General features: G+C 33.5%; 1 protein-coding gene and 1 pseudogene across 5 annotated transcripts in view; one reads left to right on the forward strand and one right to left on the reverse strand.

Moving 5' to 3' along the window:
- NAALADL2 (N-acetylated alpha-linked acidic dipeptidase like 2) overlaps positions 1–20,286 on the forward strand; it is a 1,208,457-nt gene that overhangs the window by 1,079,441 nt on the left and 108,730 nt on the right. The gene's annotated exons all lie outside the window — the stretch shown is intronic.
- LOC109458256 (putative ATP-dependent RNA helicase DDX5) lies at positions 11,521–13,243 on the reverse strand (annotated as a pseudogene).

The following is a 20,286-nucleotide window of genomic DNA, read 5'->3' on the forward strand; positions in this document are numbered from 1 at the left end:
TGGGACATCAGATTCATCATGGCATTTCAAGGAGAATTCAAACTTTAGTTTAGATTTTTAAACTAGGCCATCCCATTCCTTGCATGTTATAGGAGTATATTCATTAAAATGTTCATTGTTTCTTGACAATTATCAACATGCAATCCATTTTATACTTCCTTAAATTTCTCTGACCTCTCATTACTTGCTTTTCTAGTAATTTAAATGTTGGATCTCTATTGAGCCAATAGCATAGACATCACTAGGTCTCACTGGTAAAATCAGTGTTCTGTAGTTTTAAAAAGCAAACATTTAACTTTGTACAATATAATTAATTAAATTCACTATTAAATTTAGAGTATTCAGTTAATAAAGTCTTTGTTAGACGTTTAAGACATTCTTAAAATAAATTTATTTATAAAATTTAATTTGATTTTAAGATCGCTGTGTCACAACTAGCTAGCTAAAGAGGAGCTAGATTTCTATAGGTAGCATTTGGGTTCTTTGTCTTTCAATGCTGTGTTATTCAGCATGTTTCCAAGGAAACTGAATTCAGCTTTCAGCTGTGTACTGTCAAAGACAAATTTGGGCTATGCATAGGGTGTGCCTGCATTAAGACAACACACAATATTAATCTTTTAATGACTGAAAAAAAAAATGCATGCCAATATTATGTCATACTCTTTTAAAACATTCCATTTGGGGGGTGATTTGCATGACAGAAATAGCTATATTATTCTTGATTATCACCAGGACAAATAACACCAAATAGTATTATAAGCTTCTATAACCTTTAGTATGTAAGAAATTTGCAGGACGATCAGAATAGAAATTTTCATTTTGTCTGTCTGTCCATCTGTCTATCTATCTATCTATCTATCTATCTATCTATCTATCTATCTATCTATCTATCATCTGTATGATAAAAGCATGAATTACAAAGGGCGGCATTGGGGATATATAGCTCCTGTTAATCTTCATGTAATGCTAGAATAAGCGGTCTTCATACTGTAAATTACTCTTCTCAAGTAAAGTCAGTCTTTTATTGACTATCAGATACTCTTATCATTTTAAAAGTATTACTCTTTGCTAAACTTTTATACTAATCAGGAAAAGAAACAGTCTATTATTTGTCATGAAAAAAGAATAATATAGCATTGAAGTGTGTACAATATTTCTTTATAAAATTATTTTGAGAGTTTTATGAATGATCTAATGCATTAGAAATCTTGACATAATTAAAATGAGATCCAATTTTTTTTTCAAGTTAAAATTAGCAGAAGATTTAGAACTTTCACTTTATTGAAATAAATTACTACATATTACTATAGTATATGTATAGCTTTTAAATCTGAAATTTGTTAATTTGGGGTATTGGTATTTGTAATATTAAATAATACTCAATTTCAGAAAAATATGAAAAAAATACCTTATTTTTGACTTGAGTATCAGACCTAAAGAATATACATAGTTAAGTAAAGTGATTATTTGCACGATATGTTTTCCTGAGGTAATGAGCCTCCTTTTAAGATTAGATTGCTCACCGGTGTTTAGGAATATGGTCTATCTGGGAGAAAAAAAATGGGGGATAAAGAAGTGCACAGTTTGTTAAGCAAGAACAATGAGGATAGGTAAAGCAATTCTTCGAGAATTTTGAAATTTTTCCACTATTAAGTCTTTTATAAAATTTTCTGGCAGCTCCTAATTCCTTCTCCTAAATACTCATTCTCGAAAGTAATTATGTCTTTGCGTGTCCACATCAATTCACTAGTCTGAAGTAGCTTAGCCTAAGGGAGAGATCGGATGACCCGTTTAGGCTTTACGGGGTACAATAATATCAGTTAGGAGTTAGTTTGGTGAAACACAAAATGTTGGGAAACATTTGGCTTCCTCCCGAATGGTGCTTATTGTGCTTTTTTTCTTAGATATATTTTGCATATGACATATCTAATACTCTGTATCTTGAAGCTAACATTGATTCATGCTTTCATTAAGGAACAGAAACATTCAAAGACTATTTTATTAAAAATATAATTATTTCATTAGGGAAGACATTTTTGTCTCTCTTTTTTTTTAATCTCCTACATTAATCCTCACTGCTTTGAACAATGCCTTATTCCAGACTGCATATGATTCATCTGCTGAAAGGTTTCTAAACAAAATATCCATATATTCTAAAGATCTCTTTAATAGAGCTAATGAATCAATGTTTTGTTTTGTTTTGTTTTTTGTATTATATGACAAACAATAACAAAGTGGTTCTTAATTTGAATGAGTTGTCAACATGTATTGAATTAAAATTATGAGGCTTTTTACCTGTTCCCTCCCACTTAATGCATCCTAAATTATTGTCATGTTTACTTTAATTTGTATTACGTAAAACTAATTTGGGATAGAAATGAAAAGGTATAATTACTTATACCTGACTAAGTGGCTTGAATTTTTTTCCCCATCAAAACTTACGAAAGGTTTTACCTCATTATATTTCCAGCTTAAGGTAACGGTTCTTTTACTAATTTCCTATGACACAGTGAATTTCTCCCTCTTCATTTTGATTGTCCCTTAACTTGTATTTTCATCACCTGAGTAATGCAACTGACAAGTTTGTATATGAGCACTGACACATCTCATCGATATATATTGTAGTCAAGGAGAGTAATTTGCCCAAAGATCATAGCCTGCCCAGCAATTTATCTCACACCTGCCCAGACAGACACAACAGTCTAGCTCATCCATCAAAGTTCATGATCTAAGCTCAGTGGAATTTGAAACTTACAATAAGAAAATGAAATTGGTGTAATCAAGATTATATGCAAGGTGACACAGAGTACACAGTTACAAGGCCAAATTTTAAACCAATTATTTGTCAACATCTAAACATTCAAGTGAATTTGAAAATGAATATCCTTTGAAATATATATTTCACATTATGACCTCAACAAAATTTTTTATGGATTTTAAATATAATTTTCCAATATAAGAACATGAATTTGTAGAAACACTTAAAAATATTTGCAATCTTTCAATTTTGAATTATAAGCATGGTGGTTAAATCCTAGATACATAGAAAGACAGACTACAAATAGAGATCTTTGTTGTGTTTCTGTGTTTCCATCACATTTTCACATTCTTGTAGAATTTAAATGCTAGAATAAATGGTAACACTATTCAGTCCTAGCACAATAATCATTGATACCTTTACTGTTCATTATGGTAGCATCTTAACATTTTTAAAATGCTTTAATATATCATTTTATTTTCAAAAATTTATTCCCCAGAATGGATACTTGAAGCAGACAGATGATATCCCTATTTTACAGATGAGAAAACTGAAATTTGGACAGGTTAAGAAACTCTTGGACAAAGTCACAAAACTGACTACTAAAAGTACTAAGAGCAGAATCTAGATCTTCTGAAACTAATACTGTTATCCCCCCCCCCGCCCCCCACAATTCATGACTACCTTCTGTGGCGCTTATGTGTTTCAGAAAAAGCTGAAATGGACCTTGGAGACCATCGAGTTTAATCTATCTGATTTTACAAATAAAAAGTTAAGTACAGAGTGGGAGCATAGATCTTAGAGAACTCAGGTGCCCAAATTCATCCATGCGATATTCTTTCTACTAAAACAAGCTTCTCCTCAAATACTTGGTATGGTACTTACTCATGTTGAACTATGTGAATTAATTGTCTCTATTTTGGCACTTATATTATAGAGGTGACATGTTCCAGACAAACTGTTCTAACCAGGATATGATAGATGATTTTTTAAGCGCCTATCTTTAAAACTTGTGTATATCCAGGCACCAATCTAACAAGAAAAACTTCTGATTTGAAATGTAAATGTAAAGCATCATTCTTATACACCATGAGCCCACTGGAGAAGTCCAAATTTTCTTTTACTCTTTGTCTTAGCTTTGTAGATAGCAGAATTAGTCCCTGGGTCATAACTACACAATCGTAGGTGTATTACTTCAGGTGAACACAAAATCCTTAAATTTTGATTTCAGCTTACAATTGGAAATTTCAGCACCTTGGTAATATAGACTATATTTTAATATAAATAAGTAGGTGGATAAAAATACCAAATCCCTTTTTAGGTAGGCTTAGGAAATTAAAGGTTAATATTGATAATAAGATCTTAAATATATCAGCATTTAATTCAAATAATAGGACTCAAGTCAATTGATCTTATTCCTATAACAGCCATCTTTAAATTGCATACAAATATAATATAGGGTACATTTTTTACAATATGAGATAGTGTGGTACCTCTCCTCAGTTCCAATTTTTCAAATGTTCCTGTTTGTGTAAAAGAAATTGTGCAACTTACGTCTGGCCTAGCAGAGAAGAAGAGGGAAATATCTGTAGGAATTAAATTGGCTAATTTCTCTGAGTCAGAAGCCTCAAATTCCATTATTTCAGGGAATGAAAAAATGAACAAAGATTCAAAGTGTCATTCATGTTAACAGTTCAATAGATCTTCTTGTCTGTGAACTGGAAAACTTTATTTTCTGCCTGGGTTTGGAGATTAGGAATGGAAAGCATGACTGAAGTCCCATCCTGGTTGTTGAACTCTGTTGCTGAGGAGTTGTTCTCTTTGTTTCTCAGACTACTATTTTGTTGGTGTTAGGACAGAGAGAGTAGGACACAATGATCCACTAACATAACTTCTGTGTAAATAATATCAGATTGAGCAGCCAGAGAACACTAAACTGGAAGTTAGGAAATATACAGTTTGGTCTTTAACTTGTCCTTAAGATTCTTCAGTGTCTTCAGGTGTACATGTAACCTGAGGCATCTGTTTCTTTCTTTCTTTCTTTCTTTCTTTCTTTCTTTCTTTCTTTCTTTCTTTCTTTCTTTCTTTCTTTCTTTCTTTCTTTCTTTCTTCTTTCTTATTTTCGGTTGCAAAAGGATGAAGTTAGACTTGAGTAGGTGCTTCTCCATCCACTTTTGAGTCTATTGTGAAGGGACATTCAGAATATCTGTCTGAAGTGTTGGATTGATTGGTTTTGGTATCCTTGAAATCTACCATGGTTTCTATTTGAAGAAAATGTGTATTAATATAGCTCATTTATCCTTTGATTAATTGCTGGGTATTCATTGCATACTGGACTGTCCAGCCTGCAGTGTGGAAAGTGCACCCTCATCATACTAGTGCTGCTAGGTAATTAGATTGGTTTAATACCACACTCTCCTTCAGTAAAATTACTGTACCCTCTCTTCAGATGAATTGTTTCATTAGGCAATATGTGACCTCTACTTGGAGCTTATTATTCTAATAATCACCCAGCAAGATGGAGAAAACTGATTGCCTTAGTCTTTTTAGTGCCTTTGTTCTTCACAATGAACTTTCGGTGGGGCTAGAATTACTAAAACACCACAATATCCGTTCAGTTTGGCTGATGTAGCCATCCAAGAGAGAACCCTTGTTGTATTTGATACGTTTTTAGGCCATGGCCATGAATCTCTTTTGTGAGCCATTGTTTACTCTATTATGATAACCTTAGAATAGCATTGTAATTTTAGTTTAGTATTACAGACTACATTTATTGCATTTTCAGATATTTTCATTTTTCAGGCACAAAAATGAGACTGTCTGAAACCTGCAGTTGTACTATGTGTAAATGAGTCTTGGTCTTGTTTAAGTGACCACAAAACAAATAACAGCAATCATACAATAGAAGGAAACATTAATGAGGGGAAAGAAAATGATACTTGAAGCCATTTTTGTAGTTTTATGTTCAATCTGTGTCTGTACACAGATCTTAATAAGGTTCCTCTTCCATTCTCACCACAGCTCTCACCTTTACAAGTAATTTTGCTTCATCAGGTTTTGCCTTGGTAGCAATGTCAGTGGTGTTTGTGCATTATTTTATTTTAATTTTTCTTTTGACAAAACCACCAGATTGCCTCAGTTTTCCATTTGGTATAATGAATAGCTAAAGACCAAGAAGGATTTGAATGCAGTAAAAAAATAAAATAAAATAAAGTCTTACTTCTTTGTGCTATGACATTTTTTATCAGGTTCAAATTTTGTGACTGTTAATAACCAACATTTATTAAAAACAACTTTTATTTCATAAGCATTTACTGTTTGCCAGGCATTGTATTATGTGATTTATATTCATTGTTTTTGTTGGGCATCATCCCCATTTAACCACTGGTAAACAGAGGCTTAAAAAATCTACTTTTGGGGATTTAACCAAAGTTTTAGAGTACAGATTATCCTATTATAGTCCACTGAAAGTCAGTAGAACCAAAGGATATCTTATCATCGTATATTCCTTCATGCTTTTTTTAACTCCTTGAAGCAATTAGGGTAAAAAGTAGCCTAACTTAAGTATGGGTGACTTTAGTTTTCTATTCATTGCCAGTTGTGCATTTCATGTGAGTTAAAGGTAATTAATACTTTATCAATTTGAAACCATATGAGAATCTATTTTTACCAAAATACAATAGTATACAACAACATCCTGAGACTAGTGTCTTTCTTAGCCCCATTGGTCACTGATGACATAAGTTGTATCATAATGCAAAGCTGTTTGGGGCCTCTTCTGTTGAAATCACCTCCAAAGTTTTCATCAATTTTATTAGAATGTCCCCAATAATATGCATCTTTATTCAATGAAGATGAAAACATTTTTCAAACTGGCTAAAATTAATCAAATGAGATTATAACTATAAAATCACCAGTGCTATACTTGGCAAATAAATTATTTAGTACATTGAAGCTTTGTTATTATTTTTAATATTAATATTTTAAGGCTAATTCTGATCACTACATTGAAAGACCAAATTGGGAAATGCTGTTTGCAGTGCTGGGAGTGGTGAGATTGATTTTCTCAGTTGGTTTTGAAATGACTACAGGCAGCTACAAAGGAGACAAATCTAAAATGTCTTTGATTAGTGGCAGTATGAGGTCACTGCATGATTTTCCAAGTGATACAATGCAGGACACTATTCATCTAAATAATTAGGCCTAGTCTATTGTATCAAACACCTTGCTCTGTGCTTGATAATAATTTTACAATCATTAATATAAAAATGAAGTAATCATAATATCAAACACTTAGGTAGAGCATACTGTGTTCCAGGCACTGTTTATTTACACCAATCCGTCTCCTCATAATAACTTCATGAGTAAGCTCGATTATTATCATCCCCATTTTACAGGTGAAGAAAGAAAGGTGCATAGCTGAGAGGCAACGTGAATAAGGGAGCAGAGTCATTAAGTGTCAAAGCTAGTATTAGAACCTAGGCAGTCTGGTTACAGAGTAACCATGTTCAGAACCAAAATTGGGGAAAATCAGCAATAACCACTTTAAAGTAGAATAGGACCTCATTAGCTGATTTACAAAGATTATGAAATAAAGTTTAACAATAATTAAATAGTTTATTAAAATAACTTTTAAAATTGTGTTTTTATGTTTTAATCAAAATTAGCAACATTTAGTTAGATTTTATTTTCATATAATTCCAATATAATAGTCCTGTTGCCTACTAACAGGAATTTTAAAAGTTTTTCAAGGCCTGTAAGTTTTGTTTAAATAGAATAATAGAGAAACATCTCTGGTTGTTCTTGTTCTTGACTCATGGCACTTTAAAACATCCATACAAATTGGTCCAGCACTTTAAAAACTATGTTTCTTTGTTAACCTGTTTTAAAGTGCAATATACATGAAGAATGTTATAAATAAAAGAGTATTTGTCAAAATTCAAAAAATACTTTTCAAAAACATAATCGTTTTTAGGTTACTGGAGGAATTTAATGTAATTTATGAGCAATTTTGAATATCCTTAGTACATATGTAAACTAGTTTATAAAAAAAGAACAAAAACAAAAGTTAAACTATAAACAATAAAAAGATGTTTTAAATGTGTCTCCCAGGAAAATGTTATTTCACTTTTGTTTTAAACATATCAATTTATAATGCTCACCCGTGATTTAGGAGTTGCAAATTTGGAAGCTTTTACTGAGGACGTTAAAATAATCATTTCAGCATTTTCCCCTTACTTCATGTCTTCCATAAGTTTCTACCAAACGTTAATTCCATTTTTTGGAAAATTAAAATGTACTCTGAACTACTTTGCTGGGTAGATCTGAAATTTGGTTAATTTGACTAAGCTTTCAAAATATCTGAAGAAAAAGTTTATACTTGTCAGCAATAGTATTTATTTGTATAAATTTAACCTAGTACTTTTCACTTTAAATTGCTACCCTCTGCTATCTTTACTTGTAATAATTTCTGATATACTGTAATTTGTTGTTTAAGTAATGTTAACATGAAATATTGTTATATGCTGAGATAATAAAACTAATATCGCTTATATATCTAGATTTCCTTATTAGTGAAATCTAAACCTCTTTTGGCTTGGTTTCTTGTTTGCCCAAAGGAGTTACTCTCCAGATATATATCATAAGCCTTTCCCTGGATTTTGTGTCTCAGTTTTACAAACGATTTCAGACAAGACTCTAAATGGTTAAGCTACTTTTTACTCTTATTAATTGGCAGCCTTACTACAAATAAATAGCTAAACTCCTTTACAATTACTTAGAAAGAATAAGAAATTTTTTTGGAAGAAATCAAATTATGCATACTAAATTATTATTTTTTATTTTTAAAGAGAAAATCATTTGTCTCCAAAATTCAAACTACTTTAAGCTCTCATCCATAATGGGGGTGATTTTAATATTAAAGAAATGTTTTTATTCTCATTTTTTTGGAATGAATTGTTGAAAACATCAATGATTGTTTAATGAGCTTAAATTGTTTCAATTATTTTCTGTTACAATATTATTAAAATGCAACAATTTATTCTTAAACAATTTCTCATGAAATTACTCTTTTTTTCCATTTCTAAGGCAATGACTTACAATGCTAAACTCTTAATCTATGATTTCTTTTATTAAAATGTTACCAAAAGAGATCATTTTCCCCACCAGGATTTAAACATAAGTGTAATTACCAAAACCTGGTGGAACAAGAGTTACTGAGGGAGGAAAATGTTGCTGAATTAGAACTTGAACCAGAGTCAAGAGTTAATCATTTTTAAAAATTGTGCTGGCTTCTTAATGGTGCCTGGTGGGAACTGCCAGAACACATTTTCTTCTTAACCCCATCCAGGAACATTGGTTTATGACTAAATCAAGTGCCAGATAATGGATAGTATGCATAAATAATAACTCTGGCTTTATTTTGCTTTTCTTGTGCAGAGTTATCTTTCTAATGATGGGAAGTTGATCCTTTTACCCAGTGGGTTCAATGGAGAAAAACTAATCTGTTCGCGCCTTTACCCTAAAATCCTACTGAACGTGACTGCTTACTCTTGGCACCTAGACAAAAGAAATAGGGTGTTTTATTTTGTGTTTTTTTTTTCAGTTTCAGAAAAAGACAGGGAAAGTATTGCATAACTTCTTATGGTGCTCATTGCAAAATGTGAACTTCAAAAAACTGAACTAGCAGTAGAAGAGCCAGTTAGGATTCATAAATCAAAACTTTGAACTAAAATTAGAGAGCAAGACTTAAACTCAATCAAAATGTCATGGGTCCAGAAGCATGGACTTATACATCTGTCATTTTTATCCTTAAGGTACACAGGGAAGATGTGTAAATCAAAAATAATTTTAATTTAGGTTTCATTGTCATGATTCGTGACTCTCCTAGCTTTTATAAATCTGTCGATGGTCTTGTAAATATAGCAAAATTTTTAAAATTTATTTAATGTGTATTTTATAAAGCTTTGCTGAGGTATATAAGCTATTTTGTATATAAATTGTTTTCTTAAAATTCTGGGATTCAAACATGAGTTATCTTCCTTAGCTCTCAGTTATATATTAATTTGCTAATTCAAGTTATAATTACTTTACCAAGAATGTTAATGAATCTTGTGTGAATATTTGTATGCTTTTATACTGAGCATGAATCTGGCTTTAGAAGGTGTTTCCCCTTTAATACCTCTTTATTGCCCATCCTGTGTCCAGCTTGGTCACTTCTCTCATCACCTTTTAACTTTGTCTTACTCAAACCAAGATTCCTTTAGCCAATAGACTTGTTTATATTCTCTCTTCTAAGAATAAGACTTTTGTAGAGGTCTGTAAACAATTTACATCATCTTCACATTACAAACCATCTTGTTTTGAACTTGACGTTGCTTTGCCTGCTGAGTAAAGGGGAGATCAGAGCATCATCTTCGAACTAAATGGAGATTGATAATTATATAATATGTTTCCATGGAAAAACAATGTTTCTTCACTTTTACCAGTCATGGGAATTTATTTTATAGCCAAGGGCAAAACTTACTAATACACCCACATATCAAAACACATGAATACAACCATAGAGTTTTTGGAGTAGAGTTGGATCTCAAATTTCAACTGGTTTTAAATATTGACTTTAACTTTTTAAATCTCTGTGTGTGTGAATTTTATAAAATCTCTAAAATAATTTTAACTCAATTTGATTTTTTCAATTAGTAAGATTCAAAATGCTAAGGTTACCAAGGGGAAGGTTATGAACAGTTTCCTCATATCTATGTTCCTTATTCACCAGGTTTCTCTTATCATGGAAACCAGTGTTGCCAATGTCTTCTCATAGATTCTTACTATAATAATTTCAATCAATACAGAGAAGTATAAAGATTAACATTTTTCAGTTAACACAAATCCCACCTTCCCAATAGCCATTGCTAATATTTTGTGAACATTATTTTAATAACCCTGATTCAGGTATACAGTTGGAAAATCGAAATAGATGAATAGACGACATTTTGATGAAATGGTGAGAGCTTGGATTCATTATGCACTTTTTGCCACCTGTTTCAATTTAAGATGACATCCATTACAATTTTGCTTGTAAGATATTAAAAATGCCATACATACTATATCTTCCATTGAGCCCCAAACCTTCATAGCCAATATTTATTTTAGGTAATTTATATTTTCAAGGATACATTTTGTTTTGTAATAGTAATTTCCAATTGTTTATCAGTTTGTTTTTTAATTGAAATGGATTAACTGCTTAATAACAATTTTATTACCAAATTTGCTTCATTTCTAAGTGCTGTTTGAGTAGTTTCTTATTTGGCTGGATTTTTGTTTCACATTTTGACACTTTATTTTACTTTTTTACATTTAAAAATGCAGATAATTTAAGCAAAGTTTTACATGACATCATATATATATGTTGCAGTATCCACTTAATTCAGTCTTCAAATATTTTTTTTTTCTTGGAAAGCTGGGCATTGTAAATTATTTTATTTCAAAACACTGTATATTTGTTTTTGTAAAAAAAATACTCTGTATTTTCTAGTATCAAAATACAAAACAAACAAACAAAAAAATCCACTAAAAATTATTTCAGGAATACAGTTTACTTTTTGCTATTTAAGTTGGACATATTCCAACTTAAATAGCAAAAAGTAAACTATAATACTGATAAACTGCAGTCATTTCTGCCTTTATTAAATAGCTTTTATGTGATAACATTCACTACAAAGAGTGGTTATGAAAAACAGACATCTACATCTACTTCCCCAGCCTCACTGAGAACATCCTATTGGCACTAGACACTGATCACAGGTGCAGCCACAGTTAACAGCATATGCACATGCCTGTTGGTTCATACCATGTGCATATTTGGAACATTAATCCCATATTGCTGAGTGCTATCATAACCATTCTGGTGTCTGTTGAATTACCAGTCCTAAAACCAGTCTGTATACCAACACACACAAAATGACTTTCAAAGCACTGATGTAATTTGAAGCACTATAAACATTGTTTTGAGTTTTTGCCCCCAAATCTCTCTTAAGCAGACTTAAGTAACCTCTGTTATAATTTTCCCTGTATATAAAGGTATTAAATCCACCCCTTTTGTGTGAATAATGGGCCCTATGGTCATCCTCCATACCTCCTTTACCCCTAGAATGACCTGAACCTCTGAGGCAATTTGAGATTGATTGCTTGATTGGCTTCATGAAGCAGAGATAAGGACACTTACTTGCTTTATGTTATTAGGTGTTAAGAAAGTATTTTACTGCTGTGAGCAGTTCTTTGATTAGATGAATATAACCCTCTGAGGAGTTAGGTAGTCATAGTTGATGACAAAGTTTACATCTTCCACATCGAGCCCTTTGAAAACCATACCTATAGCAATCAGGATGGGAACTTTTCCATATTTGAATTGATTTAGAGCCCAGTCATGTTCCTGTTTATTCTTGTCACCAGGGGTACCCATGAAAGGCCACTTTTCTCATTGCTCTGATAAGTTCATCACATCTTCATTTGGTTTCACAGAAACTATGGTTTTCTTTTCCTCTCACTCAAGATCTATTCCATTAGTTACCATTAAATTTTTCTTTCTTGCATACATCATTATGTACACCCATAATCTGAAGTATATTCTGGTTTTTGTTAGTCTTAGTGCACTGGTGTTTATACAAACGTAATGTTTTAGGAAGTCTTCAGCAAGCTGTCTTTCTTCTTTCGGACAAGTTGCACTCTATATTAGGATTTGCCTATCAGGTCTTAACTGATACATGATCTTGTATGGGGTAAATCCCATATACAGGCATTCTGTATGCTTCATCAAGGAAAAAGTAGGTTGTTTTTCTCAGACGGATTTTTCTCACACACTAAAAGTTAATCAGGTTTCCTGGTGCAGCCAAACAGATTTCCAAACCTCTCTCCAAATTACATTTGTAGTTCCTTAGGAGCATCACCACAGATGTGTTTACACTACAAGCTATGTTTTACAGTATTCAGCAACTACTTGCTTTACCTGTGGTCAGTTCCTAAGTTGACACCAACACCAAGAAAATAAGCCTATCCTCTTTCTCCCTAGAAATGGCTAATGATCAAATCTATCTGAGCTACTCCAGTTTTGCCCAACCTGGTTAGAGCAACTGGAGGCTCCTGAGCTTGAATATAAAGGTATATCTTGTAGCTACATCCATGGCATTTTCAGGGTAGTTGCTTCATAGAAATCCAGAACTGGCTTTGGACACTTACGACCTCTCACAATAATTTCCTTGCTTCTTTGGTGTGCTTCCCACTCTTATGCTATTTCTAGGCAAACTAATATGTTCTTGATAGAAAATCTTCTCAAATTTTCGCATTTCATCATGATTCCCCTTCTTTTTAACTTTTTAACCAATTTCCATACTTATTTCTAGATAGGAGCCTTTTTCTTCTTCCTCCTAATAAAGTTACATCAAACTCTATATCCTGGGTGCAATCTTGGTTACCCAAGTAAGTAAACATAATGTCAATGGTTGTAGTTAGTGAGGAAAAATTTAGAGAGAATCTAATGTGATGATCCCCTGGAGATGGGATCAGTAACAGTGAAGTCTTGAAGTGTTAGGTGTTGTGATAGCTGAAAAACAGCAAAGACAAGAATCAGAGCTTCAGAGACCAGTGAAAATATATGAGTTTATTGTAATGTTTTAGAAAGGGTTTATAAGTACTTTGGTCTTTAAATTCTTCTATGCTAAAGAAGACTGCCTGTTGCCTTTAAAGTTGAAGGGTCAGTGACTCTCTTATTATCATAATTATTATTAAATCATTAAACTTTTTAAACTTGTAATATGGATTTCTGGTGGCTGACAAGTGGAATAATTGTGTGTGTGTGTGTGTGTGTGTGTGTGTGTGTGTGTGTACACAAGATTCACCTAGAGCTGGGTCGCTTTGATGGGGGATAGATCTTAGAAAATTAGAAACAGCTTATTGTTATGATTTATCATTTTTTCCATCTTTATAACCCCTCTGGGAATGCCCTCCTATAATTCTCTGGGAACGTTAGTTCATTAAACCTGCAAACTTATTTTGCAAGTAATCAATAAAGTATTTTGTAAACTCACAAATAAATATTTGAGATGACTCATGTGTGTATTTTTAATGGCAACAAGGCTGTGTCTTCATAGGCAAAGTGACATGAAGGAACGAGTTAATGAATTTAATTATTATAGATGGCCAAACTGAACAGTTCAAGCAAACATTATCTCTCTCTCTGTAGGAAATTTTTCTGCTTGAATTACTCTGATAATTGCCTCAGGTTTCCAATTCACCTGAATAGGCGTTCTTCAGCTGTCTCTATATATTCATAGTTAAATTAGACCTCACCGAAAGACTCAGAAGCTCAGGGATTTCATGAGGAATTTGGAAGGTGCAAAGGTTTAGACAGAGCATGGTAGCTGGGCCATTAAGTAACAAAATAACAGTACTTTTGTTTTAACTAAGGTGTGTGCTCCCATCTAGGTTATTTATTTTTTCTTTTGTTTCTTTCCTTTTTGGTGGCTTCTTTTAGTCTCTTAAAAAGTATTATTTTATCATTAAAAATATTTTTTAAAAAATATTTTTTAAAACAGAAAACACAATGTTCTGCTTAAACTTGATATTTGACAAAATATAAATGAGTACAAGTGAAAAGAGTGGGTTATTGCTGTCACCTGCTTCCTGACCCTGGTGACATGGTTTCTGTACTCATGACCTTGTGATATTATTTAACAGTGGAAAACACAACAGGAGATGTAGCAGGAGAACTTCAGAATCAGCTGTAAGAGAGTTTTGTGCTGATGTCTGCTACTATGGCCATTAGGTATTTTTGAAGGAATGCACTTGATAAAACACAATTTCTTTTAGAAAAGAAAGTATGATTTCAGGTGTAGGCTAATGGCTGACACACAAATGATTCTAAAGTAAGAAAGGAAATTATAGCAGTAAAATGTGATTTTTGTAGTCTAAAATCCACTGTCATTTCTCTCTAGTCTTTTCTGGAAATGAACCTTAACATTATCTATAGTGTAAGATTGCTTGTGAATTGTATCAGAGTATAAATATCTGTATGTCATTGCATCACTGCTTATTTTAACTTGGGATTTAGTTGTTAACCTCAAAACAAAAGGCTAAAGTGAAAGGCAAAAAGTATTTATTTTTGATCCAAAAGAACAACTATTCGGGAAACACAGAATAACATAGAAATGATTCAGGCAGAAACCCAAATGGTGTTCCCATTATGAGATGGAGGTGAGGGGTATATATGAGAAAGGGAAGGGGAATAATTACTTGAATCGATGGGAGGAATTTCTATAGGTGCAGATACCCTAACATAGCAATGCTAATTCTAAATGTCTTTAATCGGGTAGTCATACTATCTGCTTCCCTGTTAGCTTTGCAAACAGTTGTTTGTAATACAATGCTTTTTTACACCCAGGCCAAGAATGAGTTTGCCCACTTTTAACGTGTTCTAAGGTTTAAGGTAAAGATGATGCTAGGCAGTTCCTCTGGGATGGCAGCTCCAATTCTATTTCATCGTGGTTCCGTTTATATTATTTTTTTTTTGACAATTCTGTAGTTCTTTTTAGCAATCTTAATTGGAATACCATAGTCCTGAGTCAAACCATTCAATATGAAATCCATTTTACCCGTGATAAGTAAATGACTGGCTCCATTAACATCAGCAATTGCTGTGCCTGAGAAGTGAGGGAAGGCTGTATTTGCTAGTGATTTTCTTACCATGAAAATTGCCTATGTCATGCATTTTAGAGACTCGATTTGAGCAAAGATTTCTCAGTGAAGAGTATAATAAATAAGCAGAAACAGAATTTGGAACATGAACTCAGACGTTCAAGATAGTAAAGTATAGAATCAAATTGATAGGAGGAAAAAGATGAGAAAAAAAGGATGACTTCATGCATATTTTCACCTGCCTGAAAAAAGTTAAATATAAGGAAGAAAAGAAAAGAAAAAAGAAACAAATGGTGAGCTAAAAAGATTCTACTTACCTTTGGATGAAATTATGATCACTGGTATCAAATCTTTGAGCGCTTTGAAGAGCTCAGACGTGCCCTGAGTTTTACAGCAATTGCTTTGAGATGTTATAGGTTCAGATGTATTTTAACCTTAACATCAAGTTTCAGGAAAGCCTTGCTCTTTTGATCATTCAGTATCTTTAAAATGTACTATACACTGAAAAAATGTACTAGTGTGATTTTTAATGCATAGGAAATGTCCAGTGTTTCAGTAAATAGGTTTTTGTTTTCTATTTGAGAGCTCTCTAAAGGAATGTATCTGTGCTTTCCATTTATTTATTTATCCTGTGGGGGAGACAGAACCTTTCCTCTTACCTTTCAAGATTATTTAAGCTGGTTTAATAATTAAATCTACATGAGACAAGGGAAAATATACATACATATGTATGGGAACATACATGATAGAATCAGAGTCAGAGACCCCCACATAAATGTGAAATGCAGAGACAGAAAGAGAAAATGAGGTATACATGGCATTCTGAGCTAAGGATGAAGTAATGTACTAGGGGCTTCAGGGGGAGAAAAGGTCATTCACAGGATGATAAGAAGAGCAGATATTCAATAATTAGAAGTTTGCCCTGTCCTATAGATAGGTCATAAAAAAATATTTCTGATGATCATTCTTGTTATGGGCAAGGCCCCTAATTTAAATTGTTGAAGGGAGAGTTAAAGTTTCTCATGAGCCTGCAGGATCTTGATTGCTTTCTGTTCAAAATAATCCACATGCTAAAGTGGCACATTTTGGCTAGGCCTGTTCTGAACCCCTTCAATCTGTTCTAGATACTGTGCTGGGCACTGAAGATTCAAAAATGACCTTTCCTTGAAGAATGCATGGTCTAGTGCCAGTGATAATTGTATCTATACATATTAAAAGTCAAAATGTAAATGCTAGTAAAGGTTTAGAGTATGTTAATGGAGAGCAAATTGTTTATTAATTTGTCCCATTGCTCAATATAATAATTGTTGGTCCTAACCTTGTGCCAGACAGTGTTATGTGCTTTACATATTTGATTTCATTTAGCCCTTATAAAATTCTTAGGAGGTAGCTATTGCTATTATCCTCATATTACAAAGAAGAAAACTGAGGTTCAAAATGGCTGTAATTCTGAGCCAAGATCACACAGCTAGTGAATGCCTAAGCCTGGATTCACATACAGGCCTGTTGAATTTCAGACCAAGATCTTTTTTTTTTCAATTACTTTGACATACAATATTATATGAGTATCAGGTGTCCATAGTGATTAGACATTTATATAACTTATGAAATGATCACCCTGGTAAGTCTAGTACCCATCTGACACCATACATAGTTATTATAATATTATTGACTATATTCCTTGTGCTATACTTTACACCCCTGTTACTATTTTTATAGCCACCAATTTGTACTTCTTAACCCCTTCACCTTTTTCACCCAACATTAAAACTCCATTCCATCTGGCAATAAGAAGTTTGTCCTCTGCATCTATATATAAGTGACTATCTCTATCTCTATCTCTATATCATCTATCTATGTAGAGAGATTTATTATCAAGAATTGGCTTATATGATTATGGAGGTAGTTAAGTCCCAGATCTTTTGGATGAATCGTCAGCAAGCTGGAGGCCCAGGAAAGCTGATCGTTTAGCTCCAGTCTGAATCTGAAGGCCTGAGAACCAGGAGGGCTGACTGCGTAGTTCCTATCTGAAGGGCATCTGACTTGAGACTACAAAGAGCCCGTGTTTCAGTATGAGTGTGAAAACAAGAGAAAAAGCCAATGTCCTAGAGCAAAGGCCGTCAGGCAGGAAATAATTCTCTCTCATTGAAAAAAAGGTTCAGCGTTTTTCTTCCAATCAGGCCTTGAACTGATTGGCTGAGGCCCACTGGCGTTAGGAAGGGCAATGTGCTTGGCTCAGTCTGCTAATTTAAATGTTAATCTCATTAAAAAACACCCTCATAGCCACACTTAGAGAAATAATTGAGCTAATATCTGGTAACCCTGTGGCCCAGTCAAGACAAAATTAACCATCACAATGGGCAAAGGAGTAATTCTCCTAACCACCATTTCTTCATTCCTTTCTCTTCACTGCTTTTCCACCACAAGATTGTGTCCCATTGTTCTTAGATGTTCAATGACTTTTTTTTTTAAATTTATTAAAAACGAATTAAAAAATATCTTGGGCGTTTGTCATGTTGTAATAATATGCAGTAGTTGTGGAGATTAGGTGATGGCTAACCGCTACAAACGTAACAATAATCAAAGTTAATAATTAGGTTTATATACATTTTTTAATTATGAAGGGTATTGACAGGTTATTAAAGAATAACTGGAAAAATTATATTCCAGGACCAAAGCTGCTCATGGCACATTGATACTTAGATACCTCTGGGGGCTTCTGACAGTTTATGGGATGAAATTTAATTTCCATAATTTGGCTTAGTAAATTTTCATAATCTGCTCCTGTATTTGTTTGCTAGGGCTGCCACAACAAAGGCATGTACTGGGTGGCTTAAACAACAGAAACTTATGTTCTCACAATTCTTGAAGCTGGAAATTTGATATCAAGGTATTGGCAGGGTTGGTTTCCTCTGAGGCCTCTCTCTTAGGCTTGTCGATGGTGATTATCCTCCATTGTCTTCACATGGTCTTTTCTTTGTGTGTTGGTTCCTAATCTCCTCTTCATATAAGGATACCAGTCAGATTGGATTAGGGTTTATCCTAATAATTTCATTTTAACTTAATTTCCTTAAAAAGACCCTATCTCCAAATGCAATCTCATTCTGAGCTACTAAGGGTTAAGACTTCAACATGACAACTTCCCATCTACTTTTCTAGCACAATTTCCCTTCCTGTACATCCCAGTGCAGCATCCTTTGTTGGTTCCCTGTGCACTCATAACATGCTGCTTGTATGTAGGTAATCATGGCTAGTACTGGATCCTGCAGTTTATCTATTTTAAGTGTCCATCTTTCACTTAACTGTGAGCTTCTCAAAGGCAGGGCTGGTGGGTCGGGAGCACAGGCATGTGAAAATAATTCTGAAAAGAATTCATGTTGCTTGGAAATGTGTCCACACATACCTAATTCAGAATTAGATGTGTGCTGACGCAAAATACTAATCACAAACCATTACAAGAAATGTGATTTAAAAAATCCACAGCAATTTGTGTAATATGACTTGGATAGTATTTGGTCTATTTTGTTCTAAACCTTATATTCTAGGAGTTTCACTACCAATTTCTATCTTAGTTGTCATAAACGCTCCACCTATTCATTCTTTCTGGCTTACTCATGTTCTCTTTCGTGCTTTTACCTTGACATATTTTCCCCCTTCAGAGCTCCTATCTTTTCCTCAAGCAGGCCTCGAGGCTATAAATTTCTCTCTGTACCCTCTCCTTTCTTCAATACCCATCTTAAAACCCTATTTCTCATGTGAAGTTTCCCTTATTACATAAATCAGAAGTGCAAACTCATATTTTTCTTCATTTGGTTGCTGCAATCCTATTGCCACATTACAAATGTCAGTAATCTATAGGACTTGAAATACCATGTTGGGTAGATAACAAAGCCTGGATGCTATTTGATTTTATTTCATCTGTGTGGTAGGTTCTTCTGGGGACATGCCCTATAAACCTCGCCTCTTAGTCTCAGAACCATGGTGCAAACTCAGAAAAGCCATTTTAAAGGGCAACTTTAAAAACAATCAAGTCTAATTTAATACTTAATATTCTCCACACACCTCACTTTGGTATAATTAGAACTGCCAGTTTGTTTCCTGTTTTACTTTTATTTTCCGGGGTAAACCAATGAAGTAGACACAAACTGAAGAACCTGCTAGTCCTGCAGATTCCATCTTCAAAAGAAGTCTCCAGCATGTGTGGGGTTGCTTAGCAACCCACTCAAACAAACATGTTTCCCTTTCAATTTTACCCCCAGTCCTTATTTATTCAAGGACATTGTAAAATAAATTATTACCACTTGACATCTGAAATCATTAGAAGACAATTTGGTGTTTTGGGTTTCATAAGAACTGCTAACCATGCTAAAACTTTTACTTTATTTTTCACTCTACTGCTCTAATAATGCAAGGCCAGAATTTGTGGTATTTTTCTTCATGTCTGGAGTTGGTTCAGATATGTCCCTGCCTCTATGAGGGTTACCTTAGCACCATTGTTGGCTGGCACCGTGGTTTGGATGATCTAACCTTTCTATTGCAGTTTCCTCCTCTGAACAGTGAGGTTAAATATTGACCTTACAGATTCCCACAGAATTTTTTGTTGAAGACACAATTAGGGAATATTACTAAATTCATCAAACACTTATAGAGCGTCCTCTTGATGCCAGACGCTAGGTTGGATTCTGGGGAGGCAAGTATAAGACATGATTCCTACCTTCAAAGGGATCAAGTCTTATAAGTCAAGGATGTTTGGAAACACCCTTACATCACTCCTAAGCCCTCTGCTATATTTCATAAAGACTTATGAATCTTTCTAGACTGAGGCATTGTCTTCTTCTGGG

The sequence above is a fragment of the Rhinolophus sinicus genome, linkage group LG01 (assembly GCF_036562045.2).
Source record: "Rhinolophus sinicus isolate RSC01 linkage group LG01, ASM3656204v1, whole genome shotgun sequence".
NCBI lineage: Eukaryota > Metazoa > Chordata > Mammalia > Chiroptera > Rhinolophidae > Rhinolophus > Rhinolophus sinicus.